At 40.7% G+C, this 17667-nt stretch overlaps 1 long non-coding RNA gene across 1 annotated transcript in view; it reads right to left on the reverse strand.

Moving 5' to 3' along the window:
- Window positions 1–1863: 1863 nt before the first annotated feature.
- LOC104913433 overlaps window positions 1864–17667 on the reverse strand; it is a 32378-nt gene continuing 16574 nt past the window's right edge. The window contains exons 3-4 of the long non-coding RNA XR_795386.3: window positions 8140–8226; window positions 1864–3494 (exon numbers count right to left, since the gene is read on the reverse strand). This is a non-coding gene — a long non-coding RNA (uncharacterized LOC104913433). The remainder of the gene's footprint in view (window positions 3495–8139; window positions 8227–17667) is intronic.

Here is a 17667-nt window from a genome sequence, read left to right on the forward strand (position 1 = left end):
CGTGCATCAGAACAACTTAGAGTGTTTCTCATAGATGCTAACAGCATTTTCTTCACCTCTTCTGACATCCCCTACATCCCACACATGCCCACTACTTTCTCTCTCAAATTGTCTAATCAAGTTAAACTCAGAGCATTTGTTCTCAACCCATATTTAGCTTGAAGGCTTCTGCGTCTGTATCAGATCTGAGCGCTGGCCATGTGCCCAAACATCTTTCTTCTAATCTTATCAGTTGGTCTAACAAAAGGTATTACTTCTTCTCCCTACAAACCTTGATTTGCTGGTTCTTCTCTGAATGATGAAAATGCACTCTGATTTCAACCAGCTCCAATTCTTACACCAGTACAAGACTCACAGAATGAAAAACCAAGGCATAAGACCCAGATGAGCAAGTTCACTCAGTAAACTGGGCGAGTAATGCAGCCAGACAGCTTGTGATGCAATTATATCCTTTGTGCCACAGGATTCAGATTCTTTCAGCTGAAGGGGATGCAGGCAGCACTCCTCCATGTTCCCAGTTACACGAGTGACTGCAGTCTTGCTCTTTTAGAAAATGAAGATGCATCATCACAAACAACACATTTGGTTTCCAAGAATCAGTTAACGCACTGCCTGGGTGACAATGTTTGCCTGCACTGTAAGCTGCAGGAAAAGAGGCACTTCTTGCATTTGTCTGATCCATAGATATGCAATACTCTGTCAGTAGACTGATTTCAAAACAACACAAAAATATCATGGTACTTTCTTAAAACATACACTCTATTGGTATAACACACTTCGGACTCTATGCATTGCAAATGTCATAGGCTAGATCTGATAATCCCTTATTTGTACAGCCAGAAAGGGACACATTTTGGTTTATTTCCATAAATATTTCAAAAGCTTTTTCTGGCTGAGAAACAGAAAGCCTCCTCAGTGGTTATTTCACCCACAAGAATTGGATTTCTATTGCTTGGATAAAAGGAAAGTTGGAGGTTTTGTTGTTCTTGTTTTTTTAAACTAATTTCCACATCTTAGCAGTGAGAACATATTTTACAACTTATGAATATGTGAACATTGTTTTAAATATTGAAAATGTGCAGAAAAACAGTACATACATAAAATATGACAGAAAGGAAATTGTATGTTGCTAGAACACCATTCTGTACTCTTATAAAGCCCAGTTCCTAAGCCCAACTATGCAGCCCCTAAAGGGCCCTTTCCAGATGTCAGATCTGGTCCTTCTGGTACGACCAGATTAAGTATTAAAGTATTAAAAATACCTCGAGCCACCACTAAAACTACAGCTGAATCAGATGCCAACTTTTGGTTAAAAATATACAGAGAAGGAACCAGGATGGAACAAGGGTTCCATCTTGGTTAGTAACACCAGAAACCTGTGTTCATCTTTCTTCCCCCTTCCCTTTTTCTCTCCCAGAGACTGCACTACTTTAAGCAGCATTTTTTCCCCCTATTTCTATAGACAAGTCTTGAAAGAAAGAAAACAAAGTAGACTGCTGAATGAATCAGAGGGAGAAGCAGGAAAAAGAACCAACTGAAAACTGGGAGTATCATAGAATCATGGAATGGCCTGGGTTGAAAAAGACCACAGTGCTCATCCAGTTCCAACCCCCTGCTGTGTGCAGGTCGCCAACCAGCAGCCCAGGCTGCCCAGAGCCACATCCAGCCTGGCCTTGAATGCCTGCAGGGATGGGGCATCCACAGCCTCCTTGGGCAACCTGTTCCAGTGCCTCACTACCCTCTGGGTGAAAAACTTCTGAATACAGAACACCAGCTCCTTGCATGAGCTTTGATGCAGTGGCCTGCCTTTCCCACTCCACCCCATCTCTCATCTCAGGGAGTGCCACCTTCCTGCAAAACGACTGCACTGAGAAACTGACCATTTCTTCAGCGCAGCACTGCTGTCCCACTGCCACTGAGATTTTTTGCCTCTATGCTGCCCACGTAAGAACTAAACAACCAGTCTGACGTTTGGAATCACAAAGGAAAATAAAGAAATTGGCTTCAACAGGAGGCCCCTGGAGAAAGATGGAGAAACCAATGGTGCCCTGCCCAGCCCAAGCAGCCCTCAGGGACCCCTGTACCACCTAGCAGCAGGCTTTCTGCCATCAGCACAGCTTCCTAGGAAGCCTCACTTCTTTTCCTCGTGCTCAATCCTCCAAACCAACTACTCCCTCCTGAAGCAGCCCAACAACCCGAGCTGCGGTGCGAGGCCCCATCTGAGCTCTCTGGGGAAGAGCTTTTGAGGCAGTCGCATTCACATCGAGCCATGCTGCAGCTTTTTCTTTCCTCCCTTTCCACTCACAACATTTTTTTTTTTTTTAGTCTAATTGGCTCCAGAATTTATAAGGCTGGTGACAGCAGCCCGGCTGCGCAGGCGGAGGGGAGGCAGCGAGCAGCGCAATGCTGCCGGCACCACCTTCTGTTCCACACTCAGTACTGCTGCACCGCTCAGAAAAAAAAAAAATAGGAACCCAAATACGAAGCGCAGCTCAACTCACCACATTTGAAAAGGGGAAAATTAAGCAGACGGAGGGGGGGGAATGCAATTACAGCAGGAAAAAAAAAAACCACCCCGCGTTTCACCATTAGCATCACACAATAAGAAGGTTTGTCAGGCACCGGTTTAGCCTACACATGTTCACATCCGTCAGCATTTCCATGATAAATCCTAATTTTCGCCATTGTTGATCACATTGAACTCAAACTTGGTATGCAAGTTTTTAGCACAGATGCTCAAATAAATTATGCACATTAGTCATTTAACTTTCAGAGCAGCAAAAGAAAGCTGCTTTTGGGTGGGGAGGGGGACTGACTGATTTATGACAAGTTTGGGGTTTTTCTTTTTGCCTTCCGCAGCTAAAAAAGACAAGGCGGTTCATTTGTGTTGATTGAACATATCCAACAGCAGGTCTCTTGTACAAGTGATAAAGCTTTGATATTAGGAAAAGTATTTGTAACTGGAACCCACCTCCCCCAGAGTCAGTACAGCACCTCCCCCCTCACCACGCAGCACCACAGTCCTCACGTGCCTAAGGACAAACACAGCAATTAAAAAGAAAACACACAGTAAAGATCTTCATAATAGCAGTCTGAAGACAACACGCAGTGGTGCTGACATGATCCGGACGTGAAATTGTTAAACAAGCAATCAGCCACAGGGCTGAACAGATTTCACATGCAGATACAATCAACCACTGAGATATCCCAGCCAAGAAGAGACTCCGACAAAACACTGTTATGTCTGAGAGTATTTGAACAGACCCTACTTCACAGCAGTTAGCAAGATCTACAGAATTCATGTTTACCTATTGCATTAACTGTTTATTTTAGACATTTTTCTGGTCAATAACATGAATTGCTACCTGGACACCTGAGGGAATGTTTAATCAGCATCTCCAGAGGAGCACTAACAAATAAAAGCTTATTCTAGTAATAGAAAGATGCACAAACAACAGGGATGCTAGCATGAACACCAACAGTCAATCACAACCCTGCAACAAGAAAAAAAAAAAAAGAACAGAGTTAATCACTAAAAGCAACCAGAGCACTGAAGAGATGCATTTTGCAGACCCTCCTTCCATGTTCTGGTCTCTAAGAAGCACAGTCAAATCAGAAGCAAGAAACCAAACACTACTTGTTTCTACCAGGTTTGCACAGCACATTCTCCACCGAGCTCCAGGCTGAAAAGATGTAAAATTGTAGCTACATCTGTTCCCTGGAGACTGCTCTTTAGGCTCTCTCTATAGAACTTTCAACAGAACAAGAGAGCAATTCCTTGAGTTCCAGAACTAAAGCTGCCCTGTTTCTTATGGACTTCTCTCTCCAACGGTGAATACCTACTCCAATAGACTTCCCTTTCCCACACCAACTTTTAGTTCCAGGCCCTGATACCTAAAGAATAGCCCCACACTGCAGCAAAAAGATGCCCCTGCTATAGCTGGATAGCTGTTTTCATTAAACTTGTTGGGATTTATTGTTCTGGGGATCTGTACCACATGCCAGACTTGACAGAAGTAGCCACTTCAAAAGAGTAGAGCAGGCACAGAAATGCTCACATACCTTCAGACACGAAACACAGTAATAAGGCACACTGCCTCACTTGCTCAGGAAATTGGACTAAAAAAAAACACAAACCACAAACAGCAAAGGTCTGGGCAAAATCCCACATTCTTAGAATTAGCAGCAAGAAGTCCATGTCTTGACTAAGTTATTTTGTCTTCTTATTTTCCTGCTAGAGACTCACTATTGGATGAGGGAAGAAAAACCAGGGAAGCTTTGTATCTACTCAATTATCATCACAAATAGCCAGATGTAGCCTGGAAGCTTACTATGTGAATATGCTTATTTGAAAAGATAGGTCACTCAATAGGACACTATCAACTATTTTCCAGAATAAAAAAAATGCATGAAAGATTCACTTTGAGGAGAAGAAAGAGCAATACCCACCAGTCATTTTTTCATAACATTGCTCTAAATGAATGCAGAACCTGCCAGCAGTTAACATTGCCCTGAAGCACTGCAAATAAACATTTGTCTGGTGTTAGATAGACATACATCCCCACGTATAAATCAAGGTGCAGCGTACCATATAGTTGCAATCCCTACCTTGTCCTATATTAGACATTAAGTGCTTCTTTTGATCACAAAATAATTCATAAAGCCTATCCAAAAAGCCAGCACTTCTCTTGCTGTCAGATAAAAGACATTTCACTGTAATTAAACTTCTGCCCAACTTTCCAGAAGATTAGGGGAGAAAAGGCTGACAGGCTCCATCTGTATTTGTGACTGATGCTCCATGGGACATCCAAGGAAAGGAGAAGATGGGCAGTGGATTTACAGCACACTTCTGAGCCAGCAGCACTTACGGAGACGGATGGCTCCAATCTTATTATTACTCACTCATTGTCTTTTTTGCTTGGAGAAGAAGTCCCTGCTGCCTCTGCTATAAACATTTTCTGTTCCATTTGCAATCTCTTCGATGGTTTGGGTTTTTATTTCATTTGTAAGCGATAACACATACAGCAGGTTGTTTGGGTAAGTCAACTTTAAGTGATTTATACGAATAGAGGTGTAAACAACCATCTCTCTTAAGAGAACTCTGTGAGCACTTGGAGAAAGAAAATATCATTTCAAACACATTCTAAACATCCCTTTTCACACATAAAACTGGATGTCAAAACTCACGGCTGGCTTTCTGACACCAGGTGACAGGAATAAACTAGCAGCGCTAAGATCCCAGCATCAGGATCAAAGATTTAGTGCTGCTCTCCCTTTCTTCAGGTGCCCTTCATTCTGTTTGAGGCACTGATTCTATGTTGCCTTGAATTTACACAACACCTTGTTGGTCCAGTGTCAGTATTGCACATGGACAAGAGACCATCAGCAAATGTGAAGTTCAGTCTGCTTAATAAAGCCATATGCCCTGTGGGGAATAGCATTACAGGAATGCCCACATGCCATAACCCTTCATTCTAGATCACCTGAAGCACACTGTGAAGCAGCTGAGCTACACATCTGTCTCTAGTTCTATAAGAAAAGAAGGGACCTTACATAGCAACCTGACCCCTTGTGCCATCTTTTCCAAGCCTGTCTTGTTTTCTGAAGTCAAGTTCCTGCTCGTATTTGGCCACATTAGCAATCAACTCCTGTCTCGCTATCAAACACCTCCTTTTATCAAATAGAAACTGAGGACTCCTCATGGGGCAGCGACACAAATAGGATGCAGCAAGTGCTCACCAAACTCACTGAAACGTAGGCAAGATGCTATCACTAGCAATTAAAATGAAGATAGACAACTGCACCGTAAAGACAGAACACTCAGCTTGCGAAGAGCCATACCAGCCCTCCTCTGCCTATGCCAGAGTGCTCCTTGATAACCAGAAACACCACTCAGTTTGCATGCAGCCTCTGTTATTTGGGTTAAATGATCAGCAAGTGAGTCTGCTGACCATTGGTGTCCAGGCATCCCATCCTTTCCCAGGGCAAGTGCCCTCAGGAAAAAAGCAAATAGAATATTCACGATAGTTCAGTCTGCAACATCACTCAAATTTCTTCTAGTGAACATTGAGCTTCGCATGGCAGCAAGAGGTAACCCAGAACTATCTTTGATTCTCTGCTTTAATGTCAGAAATAAACTCAGATGCCAACTTCTGATGATGTTTCCTTCAGTAGCTATCAAATCATTAATTTTAATGGAGAAGTTTAATCAAAGCTTAATATGATAGGCAAAATTCCCTTTGCATATAGCTCTGTACACAAATACCCACCAACTACTTATAAATGAAATACAGAACCATCAGTACTGAAGACAGAACACAAACCAACTCGAAGCTAAAGAAGTTATAGATGAGAAAACAGTAGAAAGCCAAATAACTGCAGGGCTCACTCACTAGAGGGAGTCATGGTCACATATTAAGTTACTGTCAGACGCAGTCCACCCTGCACACGATTATGAAACAAATAAAAGAAAGCCATCAGCTGAATCTGGATGTCATTCAAGGGAAAAGAGAAAATTAGATTTGCTTCCTTAACAAGGTTTTATTTCCAGAGACTCAAGACCTTCTCTTGGGAACTTTCAAATCATCCGTAATGAAAGGTTTTACAAACTGTATCTTATTGCCTACTTTAAGACAGAATAAGGTATGTGACAGAAGAAAGCTAAAATTGTTAGTTTTGGAAATGACATGCAGAGCATTTCATCAAGAAAATGCTACAATTTTAATTTAAGCAGCTTTACAGCCCATTTCACTTGAAATCAAAAAGTAATCTTAATCATGTTTTTACTTTTAAACTAAATTGGCACAATTACATCCAGCATGAACAGACAGCACCAAAAGGCTGCTTTTTCAACAGATGATTCCCTTTGGCCATTAATAAATTTAGAAAAAACATTGCTCTGACAGGCTGTGAGTAGCAGACTGTGATGGGGGAAGAAAAACAACAACTCAAACATTACCAATGTTCTTCTATTTGATCAATTATGACTTCAGGAGATTTGCTTGGTGCACTTTTAATATATGAAATGCCTTTTTCCCCCCCCTCTAATTATTAGTGATTGTTTTTGCCATCCTTAAAATTCTTTACAGAAATGCAAACACTGCACTCACGGCAGTTTACACTTGGCTAACAATTTTACAACTGACTAAACGCTTTTAAAAGCAGCAGCACACAAAGCTTTTAACACCCAGCTTGAATTCTGCCCATCATTCACAAGGCAGAGACCACAATACGAGCACCTCTCAAACCAAAATCTACCACATATCTCAAGAGACATATATGCAAATACAGACCAAGACAAACAAAAGCACTTGCCCAGAGCTTGATTAAAGTGTTTGCTTTGTATTTAACCATTCACACCAAAGGTGGAGATTCACCATGCTTCTGCTGCTTAGACAAGGCTCTGGCAATGCAAACTGCCCAAGAACCATTTTTTAAAGGTGGAGGTATTGCTTTTAAACAGGAATAGACATCAGGGCAGAAAAAGATGTGCACTGAGGGTGAGAAGTGCTTTCAGGCACATGATGGAATCATGCTAAGAAACGCTATGTAACCCATGCAGTCTGGAAAGTAAAGCTCCAGCAGACAAATTCATTTCCTCCAGGAGATGCTCACTCCCACATCAGTGCAAAGGCTCAGACACTCTCCAGTTTTACATTCATATCCCTGCTCTATAAACCAACTGCTCCTTCTACAGTCCAGCAGCGTTCTGCCACCAAAACTACAAAGTGCTCATCCAATACATCTATACAAACCAGTTCTCTAAGCAGGCAAATTACAGCTCTTACTGCCCCCTCCTACCCCAGGATCTCTGCTTTGCACATTTGTGACATTCTCTTTCCAGACGTGGTGGTCTGGGAAAGATGCTCATCTCCCCTTACAAACACTACAGCTTATAAAATAGAAGTGGATAAACTATTCACCGCATCCTCCCACATTTAGTCTCTTTCATATTGCAAGGATTTACATGAGGAAAAACACTCTTCATCAATATGGGAAAGAGCTTTCCATGCTATTGTTCTTAAGAGCAGCAGGGAAATCGAGAGAGCCATCCTCACATTCTGAAGTCTTTATCTTCCTTCCACATGCTTTAATATGGCAGCATCTTGCTACCCAACATCCACTACTGGTATCACTTACCTGTTTGTGATGGTAGAGTTCTGCTCTTTCAGCACAAGCTCCCTTTGCTGCAGGGCCACAATTTGCCTTGAGAGATCATCAGGCGTCCTACAAAACAAAACAGACACTTTTAACAGGTCATTGATTGAAAGACTTCATTCCATTTATGATTATGAGAAAGGTCTCACAAAAAGCAGATGAAGAAATCTCACCAAAGCTATCCAGTCCCTTAGGATGACAGGGTTGCATCCTTCTCCCAACATACAAAGCTGGTTTAATTAAAGCCATTAGTGTACGCTATAATTACCATCCAACTCACAGCATCTCAGTGTTCACTTGAACCCATAAACCAACTCTAAAACTGTAAAAATCAAAAAAAACATACAATTCTCCAAAGCAAGTGGTCAACACAACAAACATTCATACCTTACAAGGAAAGTCTATACAGCAATAATCTGATTTCAGCCTGGGTTCATCGCCTTCTATCTGCAAGAAGCAGATCTGATTCATTTTTTTTTTCCTTAAATAAAGTAGATGTTTTCTTCCCACAATAATTTCTAACAAGAATATATAGAGATGTGGTAAGGATAAATCTGTTGGCATTGATGAGAAAAAAATATATATAAATTATGCTTCCCCTTCCACAGTACCCTCTTTCACCTGCTAAGGTCAACAGAACTTAAAAACAAAACAAGAATATCAACCAGAAAGAAGTGAACTGGGCACGCTTAGTCTGCCAAGAATCTTAAGCAGACCCACGGATTTCAGTGTGGACAGCCTTTGCAGAGTTTAATGCCAAGTCAACAAGGTTCTGAAAAGCATAATTCTAAAGCTCTTGAACTTCACCCAAATATAGCAGATCTATCTGGCAGATAATACCAGGCATCGCTTTTGCAACGTGTTGAGTGCCTCCTCCCAGCAGAAGTGTTTGGTCTCTGCATCAATGAAATAATTGGAGAGATTTTTAAATGGTCAGATAAGTGTATTTGCCTCGGTTCTATGCTCGTGTACTCAGAAATTCATACCATCATGTATTAGGACTCAGAAGTGAAATTAATCCAACAGTAAAATGAGATAGTATTATAAAAGCCACAGATTTCTAGTAATGATGGCTACTGACAGATCTCCAGTTAAAAGAAATCATCCTCATCTGTTAGGCAATTCAAATCAACAATCAGCTTCCAGGCGGAGTTCCAGCAATTGGCAGCTTTAGGCTTATACTTATTTCTGGAGGATGTTTTCCTGGCATTGCAGACTTCAAAAAAAAAAAAAAAGTGGAGTGGCAGGGATATAATAGAAAACAAAGTCAATAGGCATCGATCTCCTCTAAAGAGTTAACTTTCCATAAAACTAAATTTTGTTGCATGATCAGGAACAGACATCCCTCTCGTGCTCACTGTTACCAAACACCTTCAACCAAGAGGTTTCAAACCTGTTTCTGAAGTCTACTTCCCATCCTGATCAAACACAAGTCAGAAAAACCCAAATTTACTCAGTTCCAAGTAGAGGAATGGCACAATTAAATTAAATCAGATGTGCTTACAATTTGAAGAGAACTGGTCAGCCTTTCAAAGCACCACATACACCATTCAGCCCTGGGAACAGCCCTTATTTCATGAGTTTCTGAAAATAATGCTGCATCCAGATACACCTTTATCCCAGCACACTTTACATTCTGGCCTTGAGGTGTCTGCCCGATGGGCTAACTGTGAATTACTTTTATTAAAGCTCCCTCCCTTCCCCATGAAACAACCTATATCTCAATTTGGACTAAAAAGCCAAGCAGTCTGCTGTAGGAGAATCTGACAGCAGTGCTTACCAACACTACTTGCATCACTACTGCTACTCAAGGGAAGGCTGAAACCCTGCCTTCAGATAGATACATCCAGATCCCCTGTGGGAAAACTGCTTCTTCATGCACTGCCCTCTGCTCTCCCTGCAAGCAGCTTCCCTCTGTGCAATGGTGGAGCCCATGCAACCCCTAAAGCAGGCCTGGCTGGTATCAGCCATGCAAGATCCTGTACAAAACCACACATACAGAACGGCAGGATTCAGGAGCAGCACATTATTAGAACTGAACATTGTGCTATGTAATTAGCAAGACAACACTGAGAACAAGTGACAAAAAATGGTTTTCAAATGAGTGTAGATTACCTGCTGGCTCTAGTTCCATTATTCTGGGAAGCCAGAACTCTCCTCCTCTGTCCCACCACCCCGGCCTGGCACTATGCTTCCTTTGACAATAACATTAAAAAAAAATACAAAACCCAAACAAATGTGAACATTTGAGACTAATTTGGAAACAAGTCTTTTTATTTCGCTCTGAACTTCAAGTCCCCACTGCTATACTTTCTAATTTTCAACACGGAAAATGGCTTCTGCAATATTTTTAGTACTGCACACCATCAGCATTTTACAGACGCTTGCTAGAAAGCTCTGCTGAGCTGTCTTAGTTAAGGACCTATTACCATTTCACAATGAACTGACAGTTATGCACTCAGAATCAGCTGTTGAAGTAACATTAAACCACAACTCAGTAAGCAGATGAAAATGTTTTAGAAAGTAAAAAAACTGATTATATTTTAATTTATAATTTATTAGAACGTCAAGCTCTTATTGCTTCTATAAAGTGCTTCAAAATGCACAGCAAATGAACAGATTTGATTGCAGCTGGATACCTGGCATTAAAATTCAACTATGGAAGTACAAGACTGAAGTAAAACTAAATAGAAAAATTAGCACTTGGGCAATTCCTTTTGGGGGATCAAGTTCTTCTCTGGTTTTTAACTTCAGTTTGTTTGGAACTAAAGGACCAGTAACACGTATTACTCATTTACCTATTTTTGGAAGTCTCTTGAAACACTTCTCTAGTTCCAATTCAACGCAGACATAAGACACTGATTTGTGTCTCAATTAAATCGCATTATACTGAAATGGAACACCCCCAGATTTTTGGCACAGCATTTCAAATGGATCCACAAATAGCTTTACACTCAAGCACAACTAACTGATGAGGACCAGAGACAGAAGTCTTCAGTAAAGCAACCAAAGAGAACTGGGCAATGAAGGTGAGAGCATAACTGCTCTATCTTCAGTTCAAATCAATGCCTTATTTTTTTAAGCGTCCTCCTTCAAAGTATAAAACCATTTGTGCTTTTCTATGGCGCACATAAAGCACAGGAGGATTTCAAATGCCTCCCCTCCCAAAGAGGGCTCTGTTTTTAAAGAATTTCAGTTGTTTCAAGAGAAAGGCAACAGCCTCTGAAGAACAAACACAGAACAATAACATGACAACAACAGAAGAATTGTGAAAAGGCATTTTAGTTACTTAAATATTTCCGTGTGATTAGAAAGGCTGTGAGATGTCTGTAACAGCCTGCTCCTGTATGTCTGAAGCGAGTCCCCCAACAGCCCTCTCTGCATGCTTGAGCTCTGCAACTGCTCCAACTCCAGCAGCTCAGGTTTACAGGACGGCTGCCCGCTTTTCTCAAGCTTCACCAGCAAGTCCAGCAGCAGCTCAGACCCTTGACTCGTCTTTCAAAAGGTACAGCCACGAACACTGACCACAACATACAGACTTCTCAGAATACAGCAGCAGAGTCCTTCATTTGAACAAACTAATCCAAAGTATTATGAGCAAACTTACTCACAGCATCCCTCTCTCCCCATTGCACCTATCACCATCCTGGTAACAGACCTGGGCTTCTCTTCTTTACACTGAAGGAAAACACTGCCACTAAAATCTGGTGTCCACACCTGGAAGTTCTGAGTGATGTTTCACAATCAGCCAACAGCTTCCTCCAGCTCCACTCCAGGCAGCTGCATCCATTCCCTCCCATTACCATGCCTATATCCCCCTTCTATTGCCAACTATATTACACTAAACCATACGGCCAGGAATCCACTATACGTGATGGCCACAAAATAATTGCATTCTCAAGTTTCCTGGGTAATTAGGATACACTTAGTGTGCAGTAACACTTGGATTAAAATGCATTGCAGAGCAATCATTTATCTTTATTTGTTTGAATTAAGGCACTAAGAGCTGTCAAAAACAACAAAAGCAAGGTACAATGCATACCGTCCCCCCCAAAGAAATGCAGGCTTAGTACTTTTATGTCAAAAGCAAAGCAAACGTAGAAAATCTGAAGAGTAGATGGAAAGTGAGTTCCCTTCACTTAAAAGATAAACATCATATTTGTGTGCAGAAGAATCAACAAATTCAATTGCTTCTTACAAAGAAATGTACCCATTAGCCACTTGAAGCAGAACAACTTCTTTCTAAAGCAGCATTTTAAGTGTTTAAGTGCCTTGATGATTCAAAAGACAATTAATTAATGTTTCTTTTGAAACAAGTGAAAAATTAGTAATTAATCTAATCAAGCCATAGCTTGAAGAAGGAAAAAAAATGAGAGAAAACTATCTTGGATTCCAGTTAATACACTTAGATATAACATTACAACTACTAATCTTTGAAGTTTCATCCCTACTTTAGAAACACTCAAACCCCTTATCATTTTGGCTGTCATTAACATTCCAGACTCTGCTCATCCCTACCTGCTGCTCTAATAGCAAGCACTGAACACACCACTGAAATCTGGTTAGCACACACATTGCATAATTGGATGTAGCCATGTGAAGGGCTGTAACAGACCTCAAGGAGAGGGAATTTCATACACGGTTTCAAACCCATTGATTTGGAAATTAAGACAAATTATTGCTTTTGTCTTTGTTTGTCTAGATCTTGACTCAGAAGTCAGGTCATTGCAGGCTGTATCTCATGATGTGCAATTTGTGGGCTTGAGAGAGGCCACAATGAAACAAAAGCAATTTTGTGGAGTTTGATTAATGTGCTGAAGTTATGGGAAGCCATCTTCCCAAAAGGGATCCAGCTCACCCAAATCATCACTGTAGTCTTCCAGGCTTCTCTTCTCCGGGTGAGACTGGGGAAGCACAGCAGGGTAACTCTAATTGCCTGCCACCACTGTAGCAGGAGTCACTGGTTTTGCTCAGTACGTTTTTCTGCCACTGAAATTCTGCATCAGCTTGCTGAAATCACACCTTTCTACATAGAGCTGTTAACCAGCTCAGCTCTCTTCCCATCAAAACGTATCCTCAAGCTGTCACTGAGCTTACAGTGATACAGCCTGAGGCAGGCACCATCAGCCAGGGGGGCAGAGCACCAGGGGCTCACATGTGAGACATAACTGTAAATCTGGCCCCAATCTGAGAAGCCCAGGCTGCCTCTGCCATAGGAGATCAGCACCACAGCACTGCTTTGGTTTCTTCTAGGAGCGGGTGAATAATTTTAACGTTCTCTTTCAAAGAATTCTGCTAACATCAGCCTTCACTAAGATCCAGAACTAGCCTATGCTTTAAATAGGAAAGATTAATGAGGAGGACAGTTCTAACTAGATAAACAGAGCAAATGACACTGAGCTCTTACTAACGACACGCAGATCCCCACTTGAGCTCAATTTGCAGCGCTGCAAACCCACAGGGATGTCCTGTAATTGCTCTGCTGTTTCACCCTATGGCATGAAGCTGACCACTTGCTATGACTGGAACAAAACACGTTTTGCTCTCCACTCAATTCAGCTGTCACTCTTCAGGGTTTTGCACAGAAGTTAATGATTTGTAGAATAAGTAATGAATAAAAATTGTATAGATTCTAAAGCTCTTGCTTATGCTTGACATTTACAAACCAATCAAAGCCTATTTTGTCATGGCTTGGTCTCAACTGTCTTCAGTCAAAATAAAAAAAGAGGATAAAAACACTCTGCTATTATGACGGAGATGAAATCAATTCCTCCTTGCAGCAAGCACTGCTATGTCTTATCCCAAAGGAAGAAAAAGGGACAACAGTCCACATTTCAATCATGCTGCAACACAAAAGAATTTTAATTAGTCTTTAACACAATTGCATAAAATGAAACTGTTTATAAAGCCAAGAATAAGCCATTTAATATATAATTCAAGAAACACGGAGATATCTGTAAAGCTATTAAGTATTCTGTATCCTATGTTTCTCCAATATAAGAAAATAAACAGTTCTTAAGGTCTTCCCTTCTTTCTTTTGTTGGTTATCAGGGAGCCCTAACAGGCCTATTGTATTTACTAATCCACACCAGCCACTGCCTTTGAAGTTCTTTCAAACTATTGTTTGGTAAGATGAGAGAAAAATCCCTCTATCAACAGCAAACTCCCAAAACAGCAGCATTGCTCCTCTCCAAGTCAGACAGCACTGCCCAGTACCACACGTACCACCTCACTCTTCTCCACATTTGATCACATCTTATTACTACTCAATCTCTTATAAATCAAAAACCAGCGCCCTACTTTGAGGATGATCCTCAAGTTTTCATGGATTCATTCCCAACCAGTTTGACATTCCCAACCAATCACAGCTTTGTACTACTCAAGACTAAGCTGACTTCCATGGATAACCCTTTTTTTGCTCCATTCCACCCCACCCCCCCCCAAAAAATACAAATTAGAAATCAAGAGTAAAAACAAAACATTAAACTCCTAAAGCACATTTTAGGTATATACGAGCAATGGTGCAGAAGTAGTCAAGTTGAAAATGCTTTATAATCATTTTCAAAGTGGCTGCTGCTCACATACCAGGGCAGCTATCAGCATGATCTTTACAATTAGAGTAAATTTTTTCTCAATTTGCAATTTAACTTATTGAATATAATTACATATTAACGGTGATGCCAAAAGGTAATTTTTGCTATGTGTAGTTTTGTTCTTGTTGCCCTTAATATTTCAAACCCAATTTGTAAACATATTTAATAATGTAACGTTTTCTTTTACTGGAGCAGCAAAAGCCACAATAAATCTTTTATTCTTCACAAACTCAGTTTGAGAAAAAAAAACAGCTGAGAAGAAAAACAATGTGAGGAAATACACAAAGTAACTTGTTTCATGGAGCCATACTCAAGGCAGTTTTCCCTATAGCTTCCATTCATCAGTGGAGTTGGAGCCATTTGTTGGGTGGGGAAAATACAGCTTCATAAGGGGTGGGGGAATAACGTCAAACTAATCCAAAGAACTGGAACAGAATATCATATTCTTATCATGAGTGTATCCTAGGGCTTGTAAGATATTTCAATAATTGTAAATAGCCATAAGAAATAAGTATCTGAAATTGGAGACTGAAACACAACGATAGGCTCATTGGAAATGAGCTCTGAATAGAAAGATGCGGTATATTTCAGAGAGAACATTCAACTGAGGCTCATCAGAAACCCTCAAGAAGATTCCAGGCCAACCACTGGGATTACATGGGCTGAGGAGGTGCTCTAAAAGCCGAAATAAAAGGAATAAATAAAATTTCCAAGCAACCAAGCAAATCTCTCTTTCTAAACGTCAAGTCAGTAGGTAAGAGCTAGTTCAGGAACTTGCACCCCACAAAGCTGAAGGCCAGCTGGGATGAGCGGTTCCAATGGAAGCAGCTCTGCTAGAGAACATGACAGCATTCCAATTAAGTAGGAATGGAAATGAACTGATTGCATTAGAAATGATCGTTTTACTGAAGCTCTACTAGTTCTGGTGTGCTACGTTATTTCAAAGACATTTGTAGATCCTTGGAGTACCAAGAAATCAACGAACATCAGCTTCTTTTCAAGGAGGAAAGAAAAAACATGCATCAAACACACCCTTCTGGCTTAACTCCCACACATACAGGAATTACAAACAAAGACATCATTTTCAAAGATAACCAGGGCTCCTCTCCGATAGCAAAAGAAGTTAAATACCACCACTAGGACTGGGTACTGACAACATGCATTTATTTAACTACTGCAGCAGAGTTCACTGAATTGATGGTCTTGTTCTCTTGACATTTCTCTGAGATAACCCTGGCAGGATACTGATTTATCTAAGTTTCTGTATTGTTTTCAGCATCTTCACTGATCATAATACTTTCCCAGACTCTTATCACTGCAAATATTTGCCAGCAGTAACACAAAATCCCTCACACAGAGCAAGAGGAAATACTATTATTGCCTACCTTCAAGTCCTTATGACAGTCTAGGCCATGCTTTCAGCTACATTTAAGATAAAGAGGGATTTGACATCTTATGTTTTTATTTTTATTTATATCTTATTACTATCACATACCACTTCCATATCATGCAGGAATCGACACTTTAAATTGCAACTTTAAGCTACAATAAAAGTTACTTTAGCTATTTTTTTTTCAAGTATAATCCAATGCCATTAGTTACCATTAGTCACAGGTGAAGTTATGGTAACAATTTTAGAAGGAACGAAGAGCACACTGATAAGACGTTCAGCTGGAGCATTACTCTTTTAAACAGAAAATTGAAGTTAAGTCTGTTGCTTTGATTAATTAAAAACTACCCAAACCTCAATCAGGGATTATTTCAAAGCTTTTCACAGCAGACATCTCACCTCTAGCAGGAGCAGAAAGTGAAACAGCCTGGTTTCAGCAAGCATGGGATGCTAAAACAAGAAAAATGTTACCAAAGAACAGAAAATGCAAAGTTGATAAATATTTATCATGGAAAAAAAGAAAACAATAGTGGAACAAATGAAGTAAAAAGAGCCTAAGGAAGGCACTTGCATTGTCAGCAGCAGCAGCAATTTGTATTAAGACAGCCCAAAGGGCTTTAGCTGCCTGATGCTCCATTCAGGATAGATGTGTCATGTGCATAATTTACTTAGGGATAAGAGTAGACTTCTACTCTCTAAATCAGACCAAAAGAAAACCTGAATTTTGGAGCTTGAAATACAAAGTTTAAGCAATCTGACTCAGGACACTGAAAAAAAACTAATTCAACTCCAATATAGCAATTTTTAATCCCACGTTCATTTAAAGGATATGCAAAGTTATCAGCTACAAGAGTCGTACCCTAAAGCTTCAGTTTCTTAAATAACTTCAAGTGATTAAATATCAGTATGCAATGCTATTTTGATGAGTGCAATACTAACAAGTTAATCCTGAGACACGAGCTTAAATCCAAGCCTTTTGCTGAGTCTAACCCTACACTCAACTACTGCACCACTCCCCAGTAATTGCCTCCAAGCTTTTACCCTTCAGAGCCCATCACTCGGGTACCAGCAGCTGCAACCCCTACCACCCACCTCTGGCCTCCTCCACTAACGAAGCTCAGTTCTCCCCCAGCTGTCCACGAGAACTGGCAAACAAGCTTAAGTTCAGGAAAATGAATTGCAGAGGTCCCCAGACACACGTAAATAAAATGAAGAAATTTCAGATTAACAGTGCTGCCTTCAAACCCTTCCCCCAAGCTCAGGGAGGATTAAAGAGGACTTCAAAGAAGCTCAAGTTCCAATTAGAACAGTGTGACCACCCCAGGGACACAAATATTCCTCTGATTAGAGAGATGCGCTCTTTGAACCGTTTTGCTAAAAAAAGCTTTCCCAACTTTAAACAAAGGCAGAATTTCTTTTTTTTCCCCCTGTAAAATTTAACATTCAAAGTGAAGGACAAACAACATTTCAGACCAAAAGTTTCACGGAAGCCCATCAACACAGCAGCTCTATGAAGTACTAACAGAC

The sequence above is a fragment of the Meleagris gallopavo genome, chromosome 16 (assembly GCF_000146605.3).
Source record: "Meleagris gallopavo isolate NT-WF06-2002-E0010 breed Aviagen turkey brand Nicholas breeding stock chromosome 16, Turkey_5.1, whole genome shotgun sequence".
NCBI lineage: Eukaryota > Metazoa > Chordata > Aves > Galliformes > Phasianidae > Meleagris > Meleagris gallopavo.